Raw genomic sequence first — 23,191 nt, forward strand, 5'->3', positions numbered from 1 at the left:
ATTTTATCCAGAATTGAAATTGGATTCCTACTGGCACTAAATACTCGTACTACAGGTATGTTTCCTTTTCATAATAACGGTATTTAATTTTATTTTGTAAATAATCTAAGTATAGTGGAACATTTACATTCCAGTTGAAGTTGTGATTTCGTTAATTTCATGTCTGTACACATACGTTTCTTAGATTCAAAATTTTTCTAATGATGCAAGGATCAATTGTGCAGACTTATTTATTGTAATGAGAACTGTTTGATTCTAAATTGAAATAAGAACACTTCTTCACCATTGTTAGTTCGATGTGTCAGCGGTCAAGTTGTTAAATTATGAAAGTCTGCATTTCAAAAATAGTTTATGTGAACTGACGATTTTACATTACATCTGAAGGACTTTGGGGATGAATATTAGATAAGTTCTTGAGTAATTAATTACGTCATTATTTAGCTATCATAACATATCACAAATGCATCACAGAAACTCCACTGAAGAAGATTAAATAATTTTAAGTTAAGACAAATGACTTTAAAATGGATGGAAATGTTTTTGAGCTCGACAGCAGTATTGCGATTTAAATGATGCATCTGGTCAACAAGAACTTCTGTAGAAAGTTGTTGGTATCGTGAATTCTGATTTAAAAGTATTAAATATTCTTTTAAGCGTTACGGAAAACACAGCCTGTATCGATCAAGATGGATGGCTACACGACGTCTTTGTGATACGTCACTTAAGGCAGAAAAGCAAGCAGTTATATCGTTGATACGACGTCTTTGTAATACATCACTAAAGGCAAACAAGCAAGCAGTTATATCGTTGATAAATGCAGCAATTAAAAAGAGCACGGACAAATGAGAGCGTTTCGCGTAAAGGGCCATTCGCTCACGCATGGACGATCACGCCGGCGCCCATAGCAGCGACAAAGCTAATTTATTGAATTTCATTTTTTGAAATAATTTGCCATCTGAAAGTGACAACTACTGATTCAAAACGTCCTCGTTTTAACACCAAGGTCTCAATCTGCCATTTCGAATACAGTCGATGTTGTAACATTTGTGCACGCTTCATTTGTACGTCTTTTACATTTATGCAGAACTGCAATATATCTGTTTGCATGTAACCAGCTTGATTATCATCAGTACAGTAGTTATTTGGTTCTCCCCAATATCAAAGGTATATATCTTCTTAGTAAGCGCGTGGACAGCTCTCAGAACGAATATTTGAAGAAACTATAAATATCCAGACTGGAAACAACAAGCAAATTAATGCGGCAATCAACTAACTAAGAGTGAAGGCCTTTGGGAGTGCAATCTCACATTGTGTGTACATTATATTCGTGTGCCTTGCGTAGGGTACGTATTAAGATGCAGAGTAGGACACTGCTTAAAAAGGTTGGTATTCGGTAACGGCTGAATGTTGAGTAGAATCCCATCTCCTTACATATTATTCATTCTCTCTTTCTCAAAATTATTCCAGTAGGCTTATCTTTTAGAGTACTCCATATTCGATAAAATATAAATGGAAGGTCAGTTTATAATAACATCAATGTTGAAGGAAGGTGACTGAAATAAGGAAAAAAGTTAAGCGAATGACTCAGTTAACTATGATTATTGCCCAGCTGGGAAACAACAGAAATGCTATTTAAAACAGTTACTTATATAGCTGCTAATACTGGTTGGGGAAAATAAAAGTGGGACGGACGAGTGGATACGATTGGAGATGAATGCATGTGTACAGGTCCCCATTAAGAGACTGGGAGCTATTCACAAAAAAGTTTGACGCCTATTATGCTGTCTGTCAGAAAGAAAAATAAGTTATTAATCTTTGGTGATTTCAATATAAACTTTCGAAATAATTCTGAGAGCAAAAGTGAACTAGAAGTGTTATTGACAACAAAAAACGTAAAATCAGTGATCAACTTCCCTTCACGTATAGCACGCTAATAGATTATGTATTTGTACGGAAAGAGGATGTAAAACAAACACATGCTTTCCCTGTGGTAAACGGATTGTCAGAGAATGATGCACAACTGATTAACTTACAAAACCTAACAGGATGTACAGTTTGGAAACCATTAAGTAAAAGTGTGAGGTCGCTCAACCCGGTATCTATAGAACACTTGAAAGAAAGATTAAGCAATGTTAATTGGGGAGATGTATATAATGAGCTAAATGCTAATGATAAACGCAACATATTTCTTGATAAATTTATATCCCTATTTGAACAATGTTTCCCAAAGAAACTTACTAAATGTAGTACCACACACTTTTCAAAGTAACCTTGGATTACTACAGGTATCAAACTGACTTCAGAAAGGAAAAGAAAAGTTTATGAGACAGCAAGAACTAGTAAAGATCCAGAAGTAGTTTTACACTATAAAATAATTGTAACATACTGAGGAACGTTGTAAGAAAATCAAGAAATATGTATGTTAGAGAAGAAATTAACAACTCCGGCAATAAAATCAAATCAATATGGAATGTTATGAGACAGTAAAAGTAACCACTGAGCTACATAGTATTACTATTAAGGAGAACGAGACCACTCTAACCAAGTATACAAGTAGCTAATGCATTTAACAACCATTTCTTAAGTGTAGGAGAAAAAATTGGCGAGTACAATTCAAAAGAAAAAGCCAGGCAGTACATGGAAGAGTTTGCTTTGAAAAAATTTTGTCAGATTAATTTTCACGTAACAACTTCTTGTGAAATAAGTAAAATTATTAAATCTTTCAAAAATAAATTTTCTGTTAGAGTAGATAACATCTCTAATAAGATATTAAAAAAATGTGGAGGAATTACAGCTGATGTTCTGATTCACATATGTAATGCATAACTAACTCAACGTATTTTCCCAGACAGGTTAAATTATGCAATTGTCAGGCTGCTCTATAAAAAGCGGGACACCACAGACGTCAATAATTATCGGCCAGTATCCTTGCTTACAGCATTTTCAAAAATCTTCGAGAAAGTAATATACTCGAGAGTGGGTAGCCATCTCAACAGTAATGGGATACTTAGTAAATCACAGTTCGGATTTCGAAAACGCTGTTACATTGAGAAATAAATATATAATTTCACTGTCCACATAATAGAATAGTTAAATAGTAAAATGTTACCAATAGGAATTTTCTGTGACTTGTCCAAGGCATTCGATTGTGTGAACCATGATATTATGTAACAGAAATTGCAGTTCTATATTATAAATGGAATAGCATATGATTTGTTTAAGTCATACCTACGGAACAGGAAGCAAAGGTTTCCTTATATGGGTCAAGTGATTTAAAGAAGTTTGCCACTTCATCTAACTAGGGTGAAAGTAAATTAGGTGTTCCACAGGGTTCAGTCATTGGTACCCTTCTGTTATTGATATATGTGAACGACCTCCCTTCCTTTCTGAAACAGGAAGCTCAACTGACACCGTTAGCTGATGATACAAGCATCATTATTGATCCGGTAAAAGAAACTGCAATTGAAAATGATACAAATAAGGTCTTTGGAAAGTCATTAATTGGTTTTCTGCAAATGGGCTTGCTCTAAACTTAAAAAAAAAACACAGTACATCCAATTTTCTGCTGCAAAAAGTACAGTTCCTTCAATAAATATAACACATCAACAGAAGTCAGTGGATAGAGTAGAGCATACTAAGTTTTCGGGCGTACACATAGTTGAGAATCTTAATTGGAAAATTCATATTTTGGATATTCTAAGGCGACTAGGTTCAGAAACTTTTGCAATCAGAATAATTGCCCTTTTTGAGGATATAGAAATTAGTAAGCTAACATACTATGCATACTTTAACTCTCTCATGTCATACGGAATAATATTTTGGGGTAACTCAACATTTAGACAAAAAGTATTCACTGCTCAAGAGAAAGTGGTTATAATAATGTGTGGGGTTCATAGTCGCAAGTCTTGTAGGCATCTTTTTAAAAGATTTGGAATTCTTACAACAGCCTCACAGTACATTTACTCACTAATGAAATTTGTTCTCAACAACATGGACCAGTTTAAAAACAACAGTGAAATTCCTGATTATAATACCAGAAAAAAGAAGACTTCCACTATCCTTTAACCTATCTTTGGCACAGAAAGGGGTAAAATACTCTGCTATAAAAATTTTTCGACAAATTATCAGACGAAATAAAATGTCTGACTGACAGCAGTAATAGCTTCAAAAATAAATTGAAATCATATCTCCCTGACAACTCCTTCTATACCATAGATGAATTCTTGAATAGGAATAAATAAATATATAAAATACTATATGCATTTTGTGCCAGTTAAAGGAATGGGGTAAATAATAGAAATTTTAATCTTTAACTCTGTATTGTAATATATATATAATATTAAAAAATCTAGTTTCATATGTGCATTTCTTGTGCACCTGACACGTTCCACATCATAACGGCTACCGTACCGTGCGATTCATCAATGGAACACGCAACCAACTAACTAACTAACCACACTCCGTGACGCGCATACCACGTGTACGACCGCTACGTGATCCACACCGGTTCAGATCGCGGTGCGGGCTGTGTCAGTGCGAGTGGAGCAGTGCAAAAGGCATGATGGTACTCACAGTGGAACAGCGGGTGTACGTTGTGGAATTTTAAGTGACAATAATGTAGCGGAAACGTTGTGGTCAGTTGTTTGCTGTGAAGTTTAATAGTGTCAAAGTGTCAGTAAAGAGTACAATGCGACGCTTAGTTCGAAAATGGCGTTAGGCAGGATGTGTTTTATCAAGTCAAAAAAATTCCGAAACTTACCTGCATACCAGAAAATGTGGCTGCAGTACACCAGAAAATGCTTCAGAGTTCTGCCAAATCAACTTTGGAACACATTTACACAATTTTCACGCCTGACAGGGTTGTTAGCAGAGGTCAGTCTGGTCGCGGCCCTAGTTGGCCACCAGGTGACCTGATCTGTCAGTATGAAATTACTTTGTGAGGGGAGCCCTAGGTTTAAGGCGTATCGCAAGAATCCTCATAGTCTTCAAGAAAGTCAGCAGAACATTTCAGATGAGACTGGAACAATTCCAGCAGTCTAGCTTTGATCCGCGCTCAGCAACTTGCTGACCAGGGCCAAAAGTGGCAAGAGGTGACTAGCGGTCACTTTCAACATCTGCTATAGTACGTTAGTCTTGTGTTTCCTTTCCTCTATTGTGTTTCTTTGTTCCATGCAACTCTGTTCTCCGGCCCATTTTTATATGCCCCACCCTGTGTGCTCAGTTAAGTTGTTTTGCAGACCATACGCTAAGATTGTAAAACGAAAGAAACATACTGGATTGTAGTGCATGCTTTTACAAGTCATCTTGATTATATTATTATGGTAATCAAGCCTCTACACTTGCTGCGAAATCCGTTTCTACGTATGGGAAGCATGTTGTGAAGGGTAGTATCATATCATAATCAGAGATCAGACATATGGCTCTGTCAGTATAAGTTATCATCAGAATACCTCTGGAATATAATACTACCTCAATAAGCCAGATCAGTAGGTTGGATTTTCGGTGACCCTTAACCATGAACGTAATGGCAGACCGCCATCACCAAAGTTAGTTCTTCGAATGTGCCTTTCCTTCTGACTTGCATGTATTACTTGAGAATAGCTGACATGGCAGCCAGCCGCACAAAATGGAAATTACTTAGACAGTACACTCTAGAATGATGTCCACACATTAGTAAATAGTTCGATTTCAGAACTCCATCGACATTGAGGCTAACAGGGGAAGTGAGCTAGATAAGTCACACAAGAACCAGTAACCTCCCAGTCATCTAAAGAATCCAACTCACATGTATAGAACTTCTTCAAACGTCTGATTACTTTACAGATGAGTTAACGTAGTAAATATTTGACGTTAAGCGTGTAAGCATATAAGCGAGAGAAAGCTTACAAAACATTTGAAATTAAGTTGAAAATTTGTTAGACATCGCTAAGTGCTTCCATTCTGAAATAATGGATGAATATAGTCTGGGTAATTTGTGCACCGTAAGCAAAGCTGCCTCAGAATATACAGGGTGGTAAGAAACAGTCTGAAATGCTTGTAAGTGTGTTGCATGGTAAATTATGCCGAGAATTAACTGTTAAGAAAAAAGTCCATATGTTATGTCGTTTTCAAGTTAATTAGTGTTGAAGTTACCCATTCAGTTCATTGCGCGGGCAAATTCAAGTGGCCTGCCAGATAAAATTAGTATCAGTTTTTCTCAAAGTGTAAATGACGTGTCTTACACGTATTTCTTATTCAGGACATCAAAAAATGTGTGTGAAATATTATGAGACTTAACTGCTAAGGTCATCAGTCTCTAAGCTTACAGACTACTTAAATTATCCTAAGGGCAAACATACATACCGATGCCCGAGGGAGGACTCGAACCTCCACCGGGACTTCAGGGCATCGTACAGCCAGATACCCTTAATTTTCGACCATTAATTCCTGATCCCTCTCAGATTATAATTTTACTTCATCGGTATTATTTTGACCATTAAGGTTTGGTGCTCTTATATCTGACATTCATTTTTTGCCGCTCTTCTGATAACCCTCTTCGATCTCTGTTAATCAATCTTCGGACGTAATGTTCAGCAACATATATATATTTTTTAAATAAGCAGTTGAAGGAGTTGGTTGTTTTAAGTTCCATATTATTGTTTATTAAGCTGGAATTGGATTGGAAAGGTGTGGGCACACAATAACTGCCTTGAAATACTGCGAAAAAAATACCGTATTTACTCTTGAGAAGAGTAGCTTGTACGCAATGATGTAATGGCAAGCTGAAACTGCATAACGCACTTTCGTAAAATATAATTGGCCTTTCACAGTGATAACGTCGATATGAATGAAATTTTGTATTCAGTATGTTGGTACACGTGGCGTAATAACGTTAGTGATTTGTAGGCTTCATTTACGAAGTAATTTGGCTCATGCAGCTTTTAAAGTAATCTTATTTTCGGTGATTCGTTCAAATGGGTAGAAGGACCTGAGATCAAATGTGAAATTATAAAAATGTATTCGTTATTGATAACTGCATCGTAGTTTGAACAGCATTCAGATATATTCTTAGAATTGTGGCGTGTTAGATTTGTTGCAGGAGAGGGTCAGTTGTAACAAACATAGGGGTCAATTGTAACATGTTCATTAAAAGAGGAGGGCACCACTTGAAGTGAAGCAACTAAAACATTAAATGCCTCCGATGACGTTTCACTGATAGTCGATGGTTCTCTTAGTATACAGTTAGGACCACTACATCTGTTTTTGGGTTTGAATCTCCATTACTTGGCACAGTGCTGCACAGAGCGTGGCGATGCAGTGGGTACCGCAATGGACACGTATTCCACAGGACAACGGTTCAAACACGCATCCGACCATCCCGATTTAGTTTTTACGTTATTTCCTTAAATCGAAAGAGGCAAATTCAAAGATGGTTCCTTTAAAGGGTGCGACAAGTTCTCTTCCCAGTCCTTAAAAACAATCAACCCAAGGTTGTGCCCCGACACGTAAAATGATCTCATTAAGTGGCAAATTGTCAGTTGCAGATAAACCTGGCACCATATTTGTTTGATTATTTATTACTTACATAGCCTGACCTGATATATCCACACGTATTATAAAACTGTATATGTTGGCTGGTTGTTTAATTGGTTGGTTGGTTTGGAGGAAGTGACCAAACAGCGAAAACTGTATGTATGTAAGTCCCACAGACCCTAAACCCCTGCGTCGATTTCAGCCAAACTTAGTGCACATATCACTTGTTGTCTAGAAAGAACCGCTGTGGTGGTAAAAATCTGTCTACCTGACTAACGGATGAGGATGGAAAAGAAGCATAGCTCACAATGCGTATACAGGCAGACTATAATGATCCAGTAGTTGAGAATGATAGCATTTAATGACTCGGAACTAACTTTACACACAACTTCAAACCTTCAAAACTTTATCCCACCGAACCACTTTCCCCCCTCTCCAAACCACACACAAAGTAATTAAAAGATAAGAGTTTATCACTTACTACATTTTTGCTGTTCATGCAGTAAAACAGCCACACTAGGCCTGACTTGTTAATTGATTGCTTTTTTAATACTGCCTGTATTTTCAAAGAATTTGCAGGCTGTGTTCGCATAAACCACTGAAAGTATTTTCAACAGTGTATAATTTTTCGACTCTTAATTCAGGAGACACATCATAACCACTAATATGCGTTACAAATTGCCTCATCATATATGACGTTTTAATTTATCACTTCTTCACTTATAACTGTATTTCTAACACATTTCCGAGACGGTATTTTCACATATCACTCGATGTACCGGTGTACCTTATTGTAAGGAACATAGCTCAGGAGATATGACGTCATAAACATTGAGCTGCGTGGAAGCTGCAGGACCTTTTGTCAAAAAAATCTGTGTCTTTCGTGTCTGGTCGAATAATTTTCATTTTGCAGTGGTACGTGAGCGAGAGTGCGCCTTCATTTAGTTTCGTCTAGCATATCAAACGAAGGAGAGAGAAACAAGCAGTACGTTTCATGCTTTTGACCGTATGTTGGAATTGCTGCTGCACACTCGTGTGGAATGTTGAGTGGGATGAGCTGCAGAGTGAATGGCTGACATCGCAGCAGGCGGGAGTGGCCACAGGCTGGATTAGACGGCTGCTGGCGCTGTCCACTCCCCCATATTGATTGCTCTTCCTCGAATTCTTTATGGCATTTCACGGCAGGAAACGGAGCTCCCTCTAGAAGGCTCAGCTCGTACTGCGAGCACAATCCAGGTAGAAACTCGGCGTACAGGAATTGATGAAAAGTGCATGTCTTCGAACAGAAAAAAGGTTTGAGCACCTGTAGCAGTTGCAAGTGTCTTTGCGTCGCTAGGTAATATAGCTGAACAGGTGAACACTGATTCATATCCCTGTCAGGAGACTGAAATGTCCTTTCTGACTCGTAGAACCGCATGGAATGTCACTTTATTTTACAAGACAGTAACTTGTTCCTCGTGTACCAGATGTATCTTCTCGCTTCCTTTTTCATGGAATACAGTCGTGCTCCACTTTTTGACGAGAAAGTGCTTGCAATAGGCCTTTATTTTGAAATTACACTGAGGACTTTTACAGTCATACTGATAACCCAGTAACAAATTTACTATCCCTGCTTAGTGTATTCCTCCTAGGCGTTAATTCAGATACCATTCCAGTAATCAAGTTTATCCCACACCCAACACAACGGGATCGTATCAATTTTTATACACTTATTGTTAATCCGAGTTCGTAGTTCCAGAATATCTACCAGTGAAGGTGGCATAAACTCATCCTTCCCACAGTCGCCACAAGAAAGGAAACTGGTAGGTTAACCCTACGTTATAGTCACTACTTCCTGTATAATTATAAGAGCTGTTTATGATTAATAAATGTTTCTGACTGTTACAATCGTTTTGTATCAAATGGTAATTGTTACGAATGTAATGTTCAGTTCAGTATTATCCAAAGTTTTAGTCTTTTTCGTGGAATCTATTGTCATTTTTACTTCTGTGATGTTAAGGATTTAATTTCATATAGTAAATCGTGTAATATAAAAAAGCGGTTTGTTTTGCATTATTAATCATATGACATTCAGCTGGTAGAAAGTTCCGTAGGTTGAGAGGCTGCTGTAGCTTGTAACTTAGTTCGTGAATACTCACAACAGCCAACCAATCCCTAAGACTTGCTGAGATTGTTTACTGTAAACGGTTTTGACAGCAAAGTTCCACTTTCTGAACATGAAGTTCATGTGAGTATTGGCTGTGACTCGTGAAAGCAATATTGTTCTTCATTAAAGAAATATTTCTGTAGAATAGGAACTACATTCCTACTGCAAAAAATATCATCAAGAGCACATATGGAATTTAATTTTATCCAGCCATCAGAACACCTGACATACAAATTTCACTTGAAGCAGCATCTGACACTACAATTGAAAGTGTAATTAGTGAAATGGTAAACACTGAACTGTAGCGAAGGTTTTTCTTGATCTCACCAGTGAACTCAGATGACAGAACGTAACATGTGACATGTTTTTCGTCTTATGATTTGGAATAGCAGTTGCTACAAGGGTTCAAATGGCTCTGAGCACTATGGGACTCAACTGCTGTGGTCATTAGTCCCCTAGAACTTAGAACTACTTAAACTTAACTAATCTAAGTACATCACACACATCCATGCCCGAGGCAGGATTCGAACCTGCGACCGTAGCAGTAGCACGGTTCCGGACTGCGCCCCTAAAACCGCGAGACCACCGCGGCCGGCTGCTAAAAGGGAAAGTGACACCATTACGAGCTACACGGTGAAACAAGCCAGAGATCCACAGCGAATAACCAACAGGGAAGTTTACATTTTGTAATTTTACTGCAGGAATGATACCACAGTGAGCAATTACAGCCCTAAGGGAAAAAATATCGAGACCTAAGAGTGTGATGTATTGCGGAGGCCAAATCGGCACAGAGGTGGCAATGACCTTAGACTTCAGAACAATTAGATGTGCTGTTGTCAACCTCAATCAACTAACAAGAACTTATACATGTGAAGCAAAAACAAATCACTGGCCAGCTACTGTTTTTTACAGTATTAGAGACATTTCTGCATACAACAGTTCAATTTCGTGGATTTCAGTAGATGGTAGTTGGAACAGAAGCAAATCAAAGAGAAGTAGGGAATACATAGAACCCGAAAAATCTCACGTTAAGCAAATACATTATACGTACACTTGAGCAAATGCATATTTCCCATTACCCACCGTGAGGGTGATTGCCTCCTAGTGGCGCTGGAAGCACGCTACGCGACAAGGGCAGTACACATTCTGAGGTGACAAAAGTCGTGAGGTAGTCATATATACATATACAGATGGCTGTAGTATCGCGTACACAATGTATAAAAAAGCAGTGCATTGGCGACGCTATTATTTGTACTCAGACGATTCATGTGGAAGTGTTTCCGACGTGATAATGACCACACGACAAGAATTATCAGACTTTCATCGCGGATTGGTAGTCGGGGCTAGACGGATGGGACATTAAGCTTCCCAAATTGTTACGGAATACACAGTGTCAAGAACATACCGAGAATACCAAATTTCAGGCATCATCTCCTACCACAGACAACGCAACCGCTGGCGGTCTTCACTTAACGACCGAGAACGGCGTCGTTTGCGTATACTAGTCAGTATTAGCAGACTAGCAACAATGCATGAAATAACTACCGAAATTAGTGTAGGACAGCGTGGTGAAATATGGCATTAATGGGCTACGGCAAAAGGTGACCGACGCGAGTACCTTTGCTGACAGCAGGACATCGCCGGCGCCGCCCCTCCTAGGCTTGTGACCATATTGATTGGACCACAGACGATCGTAAAACCGTGGCTGGTTAGATGAGTCCATTGCAGTTGGTAAGAGCTGTTGGCAGGTTCGAATGTGACACAGACCCGAGGAAACGTTGGACCCATGTTGTCAACAAGGCACTGTGCAATCTGATGGTGGCTCTACAATCCTGTAGGCTGTGTTTACATGGAATGGACGGAATCCTCTTGTACAATTGAAGCAATTATTGAGTGGAAATGGTAATGTTCGGCTACTTGGAGACCATCTGCAGCCATTCATGGCTTTCATGTTCCCAAACAACGATGTTATCTGACAAAGCCAGCCGGCCGCGGTAGCCGAGCGATTCCAGGTGCTTCAGTCCGGAACCACGCGGCTGCTACGATCGCAGGTTCGAACCCTGCCTCGGGCATGGGTGTGTGTGATGTCCTTAGGTTTAAATAGTTCTAAGTTCTAGGGGACTGATGACCTCAAAAGTTAAGTCCCATAGTGCTTAGAGCCATTTTTTTGACAAAGCCACAGTTGTTTGAATAGTCCAGTATGTTCAATACTGGACTATTCAAACGAATGATTTGGCCAACCACATCGCCCGACACAAATTCCATCGAACATTTATGGCACATTATCGAGAGGCCAGTTCATGCACTTAGTCCTGCATCAGCAATACATTCGCAATTACGGACTGCCATAGAGAAAGCATGAATCAATATTTCCACAAGGGACTCCCAACGACTCGTTGAATCCATGCCAAATCGAGTTGGTGCACTACGCTGGGCAAAAGGAGGTCCAGCACGATATTAGGAGGTATCACATGACTGTTTTCACCTTATTGTAAACGAAGATACGGGCCACGGGCCACAAGTGGTCGAAAAATGGTTCAAATGGCTCTGAGCACTATGGGACTTAACTGCTGTGGTCATAAGTCCCCTAGAACTTAGAACTACTTAAATCTAACTAACCTAAGGACATCACACACATCCAAGCCCGAGGCAGGATTCGAACCTGCGACCGTAGCGGTCACGAGGCTCCAGACTGTAGCGCCTAGAACCGGTTCGCCACTCCGGCCGGCCGCCACAAGTGGGAATTCCACTGACGCAAGCGACTTTGTCAAAGTACGGAGTGCTGTGACCTGGTGCCTGGAAATGAGGTTGTCGGAAATTTCAGACGTGGTTAAGTGTTCACCCCGCCCCCCCACCCCCACCCCCCCCCCACCCCTTTCACTAAATGTGGAGGTCGGAGGCTTGCCCGTTCTGTGAAGCAGGACAGATAGCAGATCTGACGACAAACTACGTTGCTGAGACAGGTGGAAGTGCTTATGGGCACATCATTCGGTGCACGTTGTTGAACATTGGGATCCACAGATGACAACCGCTACGTGCTCCCATGTTGATCCAGCGACATAGTCATTTGTGACTGGGTATGGGATCATCTAGGTCGGGTCGTGGGTTAATGGAACATGTCGCCTGGTCAGATGAATCACGTTTCTTGTTACAACAAGACGTGTACGGACAAGCCGTCGTCCAGGTGAATGGCTTCTAGCAACATCTCATGTTCCGTGGATGCAGGCCTGTGGTGACAGTATTATGCCACGGGAGGCGCCCTTCCGTGGGACATGTTATAGCAACCGAAGGCACCGTGGCAGCTGTGGTATACGTGAAGTATACTGCGGACCACCTGTCTGCCTTCGTGTTTGATGTCTTCCATCAGGATAACAGTCTATGTGGCAACTCCAAAATTGTGCTACAGTGGTGTGAGGAGCATGATAGTGAACTCGTCTTGGTGTCTTGTCCTCCAGACACGCCTAATCTGAACTCGATGCAACACATCTGGTATACTATCGGGTGCCAACACGGCGCCCGCAAACCACTGGTCCGTTTACAGGAATTGTGGGTCCTGTGGGAAGACTTATTGCTGCAAACCTCCGGAAAGCTACCAAGGAGTTGTTGAATCCTTGCCAAGTTGAATGGCTGCCGTATTGCATTCCTAATATGGACCAACACGCTATTAAGCAGGTGGTCATAATGTTTTAGTTCTTTATCGTAAATGACACTGCAATAAAATTACTATCATATGTACCAGTGAGCAGAGGCCACTAATTCACATTGAAATTTTAGGAATAACTTTCAAGGTTTCTTTTCTAATTTTGGAAGATCAGACCACACTGACACGAAAAAAATATGTACATGAAGTAAGTTTTAACCCAGATGCGGTGCTAAGTGTAGTGAACATGGAGAGTATGGCAGGAGATTCGAATCATTGTCCCCACAATCTCGGATCTATCAGTTTTGCTAATACATGGTTAAGTTTTCACGAAAACCATGGTGATAGTTGACTTGCAGAAAATTTTTTCGATGAGGAACCACACACTGTCGGATTCTAGCTGTCTTTCTCGTGAGATCCATCTACTTCGATATGCAGTAGCGCTTTCATAGAAAGTTCAAAGCCCTTTAATTTCTCCTCCGGTATCAATCCTATAAGAAATCGTAAGTGCAAGGTCACTGTCTCAATCATTTCCGTAAGATTTTACGAGTGCTTTGAGCAGAGTTATTCAGCTTGTGGAATTGGTCACTTTGTGGGCTATGATTTGTGATATCGTGTAGAACTGCATACGCTGTTGTAGCAACAGACTCCGGCAAAAATGACGGGTTACCCTCTACAGATGATCATGCCATGTGGGTAGGGAGTGTGTTAAAGCGCTGCAAGTAGATTAAGGTTTCCTTGAGCGACGGCAGACCGTAGAAAATGCCGTATCACATTTGACGGCTAGATACATAACATCCAGTCTTAATAATTAATGTTTAACAGTTTAAGAAAACTACCTGACATTCACGAAGACTTTATCCATACTGATGTCTGTAAAGTTAAAATTCCAGTTATTAGAAACTGACTCCCAAGAATTAACAAAAGATTTAAATTAATGTTATGAACGTTGGTGGAAATTTCCGTCTCATCACGAAAATGTGCTCTGTGCAAGCAGGCGGGAAACAGTATTATACTGACTGTCTAATGCTGTCTAGCTATGCAGTTTGTGTGAACACGTATATACCCGAGTGGCTTTAGGAAATGATCTGAAGTTTAATTTTGACTAATGAAACTAAGGTTTGAACTAAAGAGACTAGGAAACAGATATTGTGCATTAATTTCTGAATATTGTGATACTCAAGGTTTTGTTATCACATTCCGCTATCATTACTGTGAGTTTGGATTGTCTCATGTAGGCTTGAGTGTGATTAAGAACATTTTGCTCACTTTGATTCAAATAATAAATGACATGGCATCCCAAATAATTAGACGTTATTGTACCTTCGTAGTAGCATTATCAAAAGCCACTTCAAACTTCACTCATTTAATCTAATTGTTAGAAACGGTAGCGTACGGAGAAGAAATAGGATTTGGATATCGAAACAGTTTTAAAAGACAAGGCAGAAAGCCTCCATGAGGTGATTTAGGGAAGAATCTAGTGGAGTTTGCCAGATTTACCTTGGCGTTTCATTCAGTGCACAGCTCCAAATGCAACCTTCCACAAAAAACAACTTGTGTGATTAGTACTTTCGGCGCAGTGATATGTCGTGGCAGAAACTTCTTCTTTAAGGTCAGTAGAGACGGACTCAAAGGTGGGTTAGGGGAAGGAAAACTAAGGAATTTACAGGGAAACCACAAAAAACCCAAATGTGGATCATAAGACGGGGATATGAAACGCCGGTATCCCGAGGTCGACTCAAAACTCTTACCACAGCGCCACGTCGCTCGGTGATAACATCATCATAAAGGAGATGAGACAACCATGCACGAAGCATATTCCAAAGTTAATTAACATTCACTACAATTATGTGTGGTTGACACCGTAGTGTCTTTAAGTTACAGTTCACATCTACGAGATTTCTACTGCCTAATTTTACCAGATACTCTTCGACAGAGAATTACAGCACATACCATAATTACACTGAAGAACCAATTAACTGGTACACCTGCATAATATCGTGTGGAGCCCCTGCAAGCACGCGGAAGTTCCAACACTTGATAGCATGGACTCGACGAATGTCTGAAGTAGTCCTGGAGGGAATTGACACCATGAATCCTGCAGGGGTATCTATCAATCCATGAGTACAAGGGGGTGGCGATCTCTTCTGCAGCAAGGCATCCAAGATACGCTCAATAATGTTCATGTCTGGGGAGTTCTGTGGCAAGCGGAATTGTTTAAACTCAAAAGAGTGTTCCTGGAGCCACTCTGTAGCAGTTCAGGACGTTTGGGGTGTCGCATTGTCCTGCTGGAATTGTCCAAGTCAGTAGGAATGCACAATGGGCATGAACGGATGCAGCTGATCAGACAGGATGATTACGTACGTACGTGTCACCTGTCAGAGTCGTATCTACACGACTAGAGGTCCCATATCACTCCAACTGCACAAGCCCCACAACATTATACAGCCACCAACAGCTAGAACAATATCCTGCTGATATGCAGGGTCCATGGATTCGTGAGGTTGTCTCCATACTCGTAAAGGTCCATCCACTCGATAAAATTTGAAACGAGACTCGTCCGACCAGGCAACATGTTTGTAGTCATAAACAGTCCAATGTCGGTGTTGACGGGCCCAGGCGAGACGCAAAGCTTTGTGTCGTGCAGTCATCAAGGGTACACGAGTGAGCCTTCGGCTCCGAAAGCCCATATCGATGATGTTTCGTTGAATGGTTCGCACACTGTCAGTTGCTAATGGCCCAGCATTGAAATATGCAGAAATTTTCGGAAAGTTTGCACTTCTGTCACGTTGAACGATTCTCTTCAATTGTCGTTGGTCCCGTTCTTGCAGGATCGTTCTCCAGCCGCAGCTATGTCGGAGATGTGATGTTTTACCGGTTTACTTACATTCACGGTACACTCGTGAAATTGTTGTGCGGGAAAGTACCCACATCATCGCTCCGCTGTGTCCCATCGCTCGTGCGCCGAGTATAACGCCACATTCGAACTCACTTCAATCTTGATAACCTGCCACTGTAGCAGCCGTAACCGACCTGACTACTGTGCCAGATACTTGTTGTCTTATATAGGCGTTGCTGACCGCAGCGCCTTATACTGTCTGTTTACATATCTCTGTATTTGAATACGCTTAGCTTTACCAGTCGTTTCTTGTTCTTTCGATTTATGAGTATGCTCTTACGAATTTATTCTTGGTTCAAATGGCTCTGAGCACTATGGGACTCAACATGTGAGGTCATCAGTCCCCTAGAACTTAGAACTACTTAAACCTAACTAACTTAAGGACATCACACACATCCATGCTCGAGGCAGGATTCGAACCTACGACCGTAGCAGTCACGCGGTTCCGGACTGTAGTGCCTAGAACCACACGGCCACCGTGGCCGGCCGTATTTATTCTTCAAGCGTCATATAGCTGACTATACGTATGTGTAGATGTAAACATTTATGTTTTGCTAGAGAATGGCTCTGTAAGCTAATAACAGTGAAGTCAGTTCGTCATGACTATTTTTTCCTGATTCAAGACTACGATCTCAAACTTCTGCAAGCTGCATTATGTATTCGTTAGTGCATTTGGCTATGGCAGAGCAGTCTTGCTTCTTACCGGGACTCATCCGAAAGAAGTGACGTTACATCACAGTTATTATTACGAACAACTTGCAACTTCAGTCACATTCATGTACTATCTGAAGAGAGCACTCATCCGTGGCCCACTGGTAACCTCTAGAACACCGATGACCACAAGGAAATGGTGTATCGTCTGCAAAAATCACACGAAGAAAGGAATAGTGTCCGTGTGGGTCAGAAATCATTCTTTTCGGGTATAAAAAAGAAACGTGTGTGTGAAATCTCGTGGGACTTAACTGCTAAGGTCATCAGTCCCTAAGCTTACACACTACTTAACCTAAATCATCAAAAATGTGTGTGAAATCTTATGGGACCTAATTGATAAGGTCATCAGTCTCTAAGCTTACACACTACTTAACCTAAATTATCCTAAGGACAAACACACACACACACACACACACACACACACATGCCCGAGGGAGGACTCGAACCTCCGCCTGGACCAGCCGCACGGTACATGACTGCAGCGCCTTAGACCGTTTTCAGGAATAGCAGACGCAATTAAAGATGTAGGTGACTATATGGGAACATGTTGGACATATGACCTTTAGTGTACCAGACAACACGGCAAATTGTGGAACTAGCGTAGCTCATGCGGGAAGATGCTGGTCTTTCATTATTAATAACTTCCTTAAAACGGCGCTACTGAGAGAATCAGAGCAACTAGGTATTCTGTGACCAGAAACTAAATGCTGCACATCATAATGAATTGTTCAGCATTCCTCAGGAAATAATATAAAAGTTGAATATATTCACGCGATAGCCTTACGACAGTCAGAAGATGGTTTAAAGCTGTGTTCATTTTGTTCATTCAGATACTTCCAGTATTTTGATAACAGCATTTTTAGCAAAGGCAATGAATTTTTCCTCGTACAGAGGGAAATTGCAGAAAACTGTATTTACGATATAGTAATACCTTTGAGCGTCAATGGAATGCAATGTAGTTCCGTAGCGTCAAAGAAAATTCATAATATTCATTGCACTGTACCTTCAAAGGACTAGGAACTTCATTTTACAACCCTTAGTAGATCATAAAAACGTACGACGACCTAGATACTTAAATTCTCCAACTGCTAGACAATGGCTACGAAGTCTTTCGCGACGTATTTCTTGAATAAAAATCTCTCGGTGTACATGCTAGATAATGGTTTCTCTAGTAAAACGGAGTTATTACCCCAACATTCATGTAGCAGTATTAAACCACTGAAACGTAAGGATTTCACAGGCCGTTATTTTGCACCTGTGAAATGGTGAGAGATAAATAAGATCAGGAAATACCACCGTAGGCGTCGCATGACTATATTAAGCAATGAAATCAACGTTGGCGAAAGAGTGAGAATAATTCACTGCAGCATGAATTGTTACTTAGGTCATTGTTGGCTCACTGTTTCTGAGCCTTGTTAATACGTGACTTGCTGCTTTAGGACCATAATACTGGAGCTATAATAACGAAGCTATCTAAAGCAAAACCATTGCGTCATACTATTGCTACTATTGACAGCAATTTGAGCTGTACTTGTATTCGACATACCATATATAAATTTATATTTTCTTCCCGGTTTTAGTGTATGACTTTCAAACGTAGTACTTCAGTTGGTTACTTTATTTGTTAGTTTGTTACTATGAAGCGAATAGGATATTACAATACACATCCGTATCCGATCAGGACGAAGTTCTCATGAGTACTTTCCATATACATTATTAACAGAAGAGCCGAACGGGAAGCATGTCCGGATGGCCAAGACTGTTAAGACAACAGTTTTAGAGACGCAGAGGATCCAGTTTCGAGTCTCGGACCGGTTCAGATTTTCAGCCTTCGCCAGAGGTAGCCAAGTTTTCACCTGAGATATTTCGGCAGCAACAGAGCAACGTTCGTAACCTGGAACGTATTCCGGATACGCAATTATCAAATGTTACCTTCTCATGTAGAATGTAAAATACGTTTATTTCAGTGGTTTATACACCATTTTTCTTCCGCATGTCCTTGCAAATAGTTCCAAATAGTTTCACTGTCGTCCGATCACACGTTTTTCACGGATTCCCTCTCAAGTAGCGGAAGTTTAATTATAACCACCTTGGATATACGATACGATACTGCAGTGCCTGTATTATTATGAATTACGATGCAATGTTCCTTCGTGCATGCATAGGCACTGCGACGGCTACAGCCGTTATGAAATACACTACTGGCCATTAAAATTGCTACACTAAGAAGAAATGCAGATGATAAACGGGTATTAATTGGACAAATATATTATACTAGAATTGACATGCGAGTACATTTTCACGCAGTTTGGGTGGATAGATCCTGAGAAATCAGTACCCAGAACAACCACCTCTAGCCGTAATAACAGCCTTGATACGCCTGGGCATTGAGTCAGACAGAGCTTGGATGGCGTGTACAGGTACAGCTGCCCATGCATCTTCAACACCATACCACAGTTCATCAAGAATAGTGACTGGCGTATTGTGACGAGCCAGTTGCTCGGCCACGATTGACCAGACGTTTTCAATTGGTGAGAGATCTGGAGAATGTGCAGGCCAGGGCAGCAGTCGAACATTTTCTGTATCCAGAAAGGCCAGTACAGGACCTGCAAAATGCGGTCATGCATTATCCTGCTGAAATGTAGGGTTTCGCGGGGATCGAATGAAGGGTAGAGCCACGAGTCGTAACACATCTGAAATGTAACGTCCACTGTTCAATGTGCCGTCAATGCGAACAAGAGGTGACCGAGACGTGTAACCAATGGCACCCCATACCATCACGCCGGATAATACGCCAGTAAGGCGATGGCGAATACACGCTTCCAATGTGCGTTCACCGCGATGTCGACAAACACAAATGCGTCCATCATGATGCTGTAAACAGTACCTAGATTCATCCGAAAAAATGACGTGTTGCCATTCGTACACCCAGCTTCGTCGCTGAGTACACCATCGCAGGGGCTCCTGTCTGTGATGCAGCGTCAAGGGTAACAGCAGCCATGGTCTCCGAGGTGATAGTCCATGCTGCTGCAAACGTCGTCGAACTGATCGTGCAGATGGTTGTTGTCTTGCAAACGTCCCCATCTGTTGACTCAGGGATCGAGACGTGGCTGCACGATCCATTATAGCCATGCGGATTTGTTGCCTGTCATCTCGACTGCTAGTGATACGAGGCCGTTGGGACCCAGCAGAGCGTTCCGTATTACCCTCCTGAACCTACCGATTCCATATTCTGCTAACAGTCATTGGATCTCGACCAACGCGAGCAGCAATGTCGCGATACGATAAACTGCAGTCGCGAAAGTCTACAATACGACCATTGTCAAAGTCGGAAAAGTGATGGTACGTATTTCTCCTCCTTACAGGAGGCATCACAACAACGTTTCACTAGGCAACGCCGGTCAACTGCAGTTAGTGTATGAGAAATCGGTTGGAAACTTTCCCCATGTCAGCACGTTGTAGGTGTCGCCACCGGCTCCAAGCTTGTGAGAAATCGGTTGGAAACTTTCCCCATATCAGCACGTTGTAGGTGTCGCCACCGGCTTCAAGCTTGTGTGAATGCTCTGAAAAGCTAATCATTTGCATATAACAACATCTTCTTCCTGTCGGTTAAATTTCGAGTCTGTAGCATGTCATCTTCGTGGTGTAAAATTTTAATGGCCAGTGGTGTACATTCGGAGTTGCAGATATGGACAACCATCAGCTGTATAGTAGGACGTCAACTATGAAAATTAATGCCAGACCGGGACTCGAAACCGGATTTCCCGATTATAGGGAGCGGTTGCTTTACAATTTAGCTATCCGAGCACGAATCTCAGCCAGACCCGAACTTCCATATGTAGTCAGCCGTGTGTCTACTACCTGTACTCGTACATTCATTATGTACATTCCCGTACAGGGGAAACATTTTGATTGAAAGTCGCTAGCCCGGTGTCGGCGGATAAATGCGATATTACAATCGGCATAACACAGGCATTGCAATATCGTTTTGATACGCCGACACGGTGCAAGCGAATTTCTAGTAACATGTCTCCCCGTTACGGGAATATACACAATATGATCAAAAGTACCCGGACCCCCAAAAACATACGTTTTTCATCTTAGGCGCATTGTGCTGCCACCTACTGCCAGGTACTCCATATACCTCAGCAGTCATTAGACATCTTGAGAGAGCAGAATGGGGCGTTTCGCGGAACTCATGAACTTCTTTGAATGTGGTCAGCTAGTTGCGTGTCACTTGAGTCATACGTCTGTACGCGAGATTTCCACACTCCTAAACATCCCTGTTATGGTGTGGTCGTGCTTTTCATGGAGGGGCTTGCACCCCTTGTTGTTTTGCGTGGCACAACACAGGCCTGCAGTGATGTTTTAAGCACCATCTTGCTTTCCACTGTTGAAGAGTAATTCGGGGATGGCGACTCCATGTTTCCACATGATCGAGCACCTATTCATAATGCACGCCCTGTGGTTGAGTAGTTACACGACAGTAACATCCCTGTAATAGATTGGCCTGCACGGAGTCCTGACTTGAATGCTACAGAAAACCTTTGGGATGTTTTGGAATGAAAGCTTCCTGCCAGGCCTCACCGACCGACATCGACACCTCTCCTCAGCGCAACACTCCGTGAAGAATGGGCTACCATTCCCCAAGAAACCTTCCAGCATTTGCTTGGACGTATGACTGCGAGAGTGGATGCTGTCATCAAGGCTAAGGGTGGGCCAAAACCAAATTGAATTCCAGCATTACCGATGGAAGTCGCCACGAACTTGAGTCATTTTCAGCCAGGTGTCCGGATACTTTTGATCACAGAGTGTACGTAGTGAACGTACTAGTACAGGTTGTAGACAGATTGTTGACTACATATAGAAGTTTGGGTCTGGCCGAGAGTCGTGCTCGGATAGCCAAATTTGAAGGCAACCGCTCGCGACTGGCGGTTAATCCGGGTTCGAGTCCCGGTTTTCCATATTCGCAACTTCGGATACATTTTATACATACCTTGTACATTGTTCGGAAACGACAGGAATATTTTTCGTGTACTTTAATAATCCTAAAAAGGAAACAAAAAATAAGAAATCAAAAACCCACTCCAGAAAGTGCATATTTCTCATGATTTGTACTTAAATCATCAGTCATGAGCTGAAGTACCCTCAACCGCAATCACTTAATGTACATTTTACTTTTAATTTAACTGAAGTAGTTCGTTTTGAACTTGTTTTCGGCATCTTAGGCCATCGTCAGTTAAGTTAATACTAAAGAGGTAGTCCACACAACTTCAGCGACAGTTCATACCAAATTAAGTATCAGAAATAAATAATTAATACATAACATATAACTACCCAATGAAATGTGATTGTATGGCCTGTCCTATCTTTATAGATAATGGGCTGTAATTATGAAGAATAAATAAATAAATGTTGTGTCAGACTTGGTAACGTGAAAGAAGTGTAGGTGATGGTGTGTTCGTTAACCAGAAATGGAAAAATGTGGTCTACAAGATACTGATCAAAAGGTAGAACGCCCATCTATCACCGTAGAGGTGAAGCATATTTGTAAAGTATTCAACATGGCATGGCACTCATTTCGCCTGCAATGTGCGAACAATTTGTTGCGAGATAATTTTCTTTCGTTTTTTCTCAGATATTTACTCAACACACACCTACTGTTACAATATTTTTCTCTATCTCTTTAGAGATACGAGTACAAAGTGAATATTATCAGCAAGCGATCAACATCAAAATTTTGGATTTGTTTACTGGTTTCTCAACCAATCTCAAACTTTGGGAGTAAAACTATGCCTTCGTGCATCACGATGTGCCTCGTACAGGAGAACAGATAAATCTGAGGCGGGATGAGAAACTATGACATTTTAATGTTAAAATTGGTCACAATCTCATCGACTCTTTTTATGACAGAAATACTGATCAAAGAGATTGTATTGCAATACATACTTCTTGTGGAGATGTCTTGATAAATGTGAAACATGAATACCACGGCACGCCTGCTATGGGACTGTCCAGAATCTCTGAACACTCTCATAGTAAAAAAAAAAAAAAGGACAAGTGAAGTAATCGTCAAACCATAGGGTACTATGACAACACAGAGATTCATTAGGCAGGTCCTATTGGAAGTTCACTTATCTTCCTCCGACTCATGAACTGACTTACTCAGCAAGTTGCACGGAGTCCTATAGTTACGATGGATTCAGAACCATGGTGTCACTTCGTATTTTCACGTACACAAATCATGAACAGTAGTAAGGCAAGCTGTAAGCGACAGATAAAA

Source organism: Schistocerca gregaria, chromosome X (assembly GCF_023897955.1).
Source record: "Schistocerca gregaria isolate iqSchGreg1 chromosome X, iqSchGreg1.2, whole genome shotgun sequence".
NCBI lineage: Eukaryota > Metazoa > Arthropoda > Insecta > Orthoptera > Acrididae > Schistocerca > Schistocerca gregaria.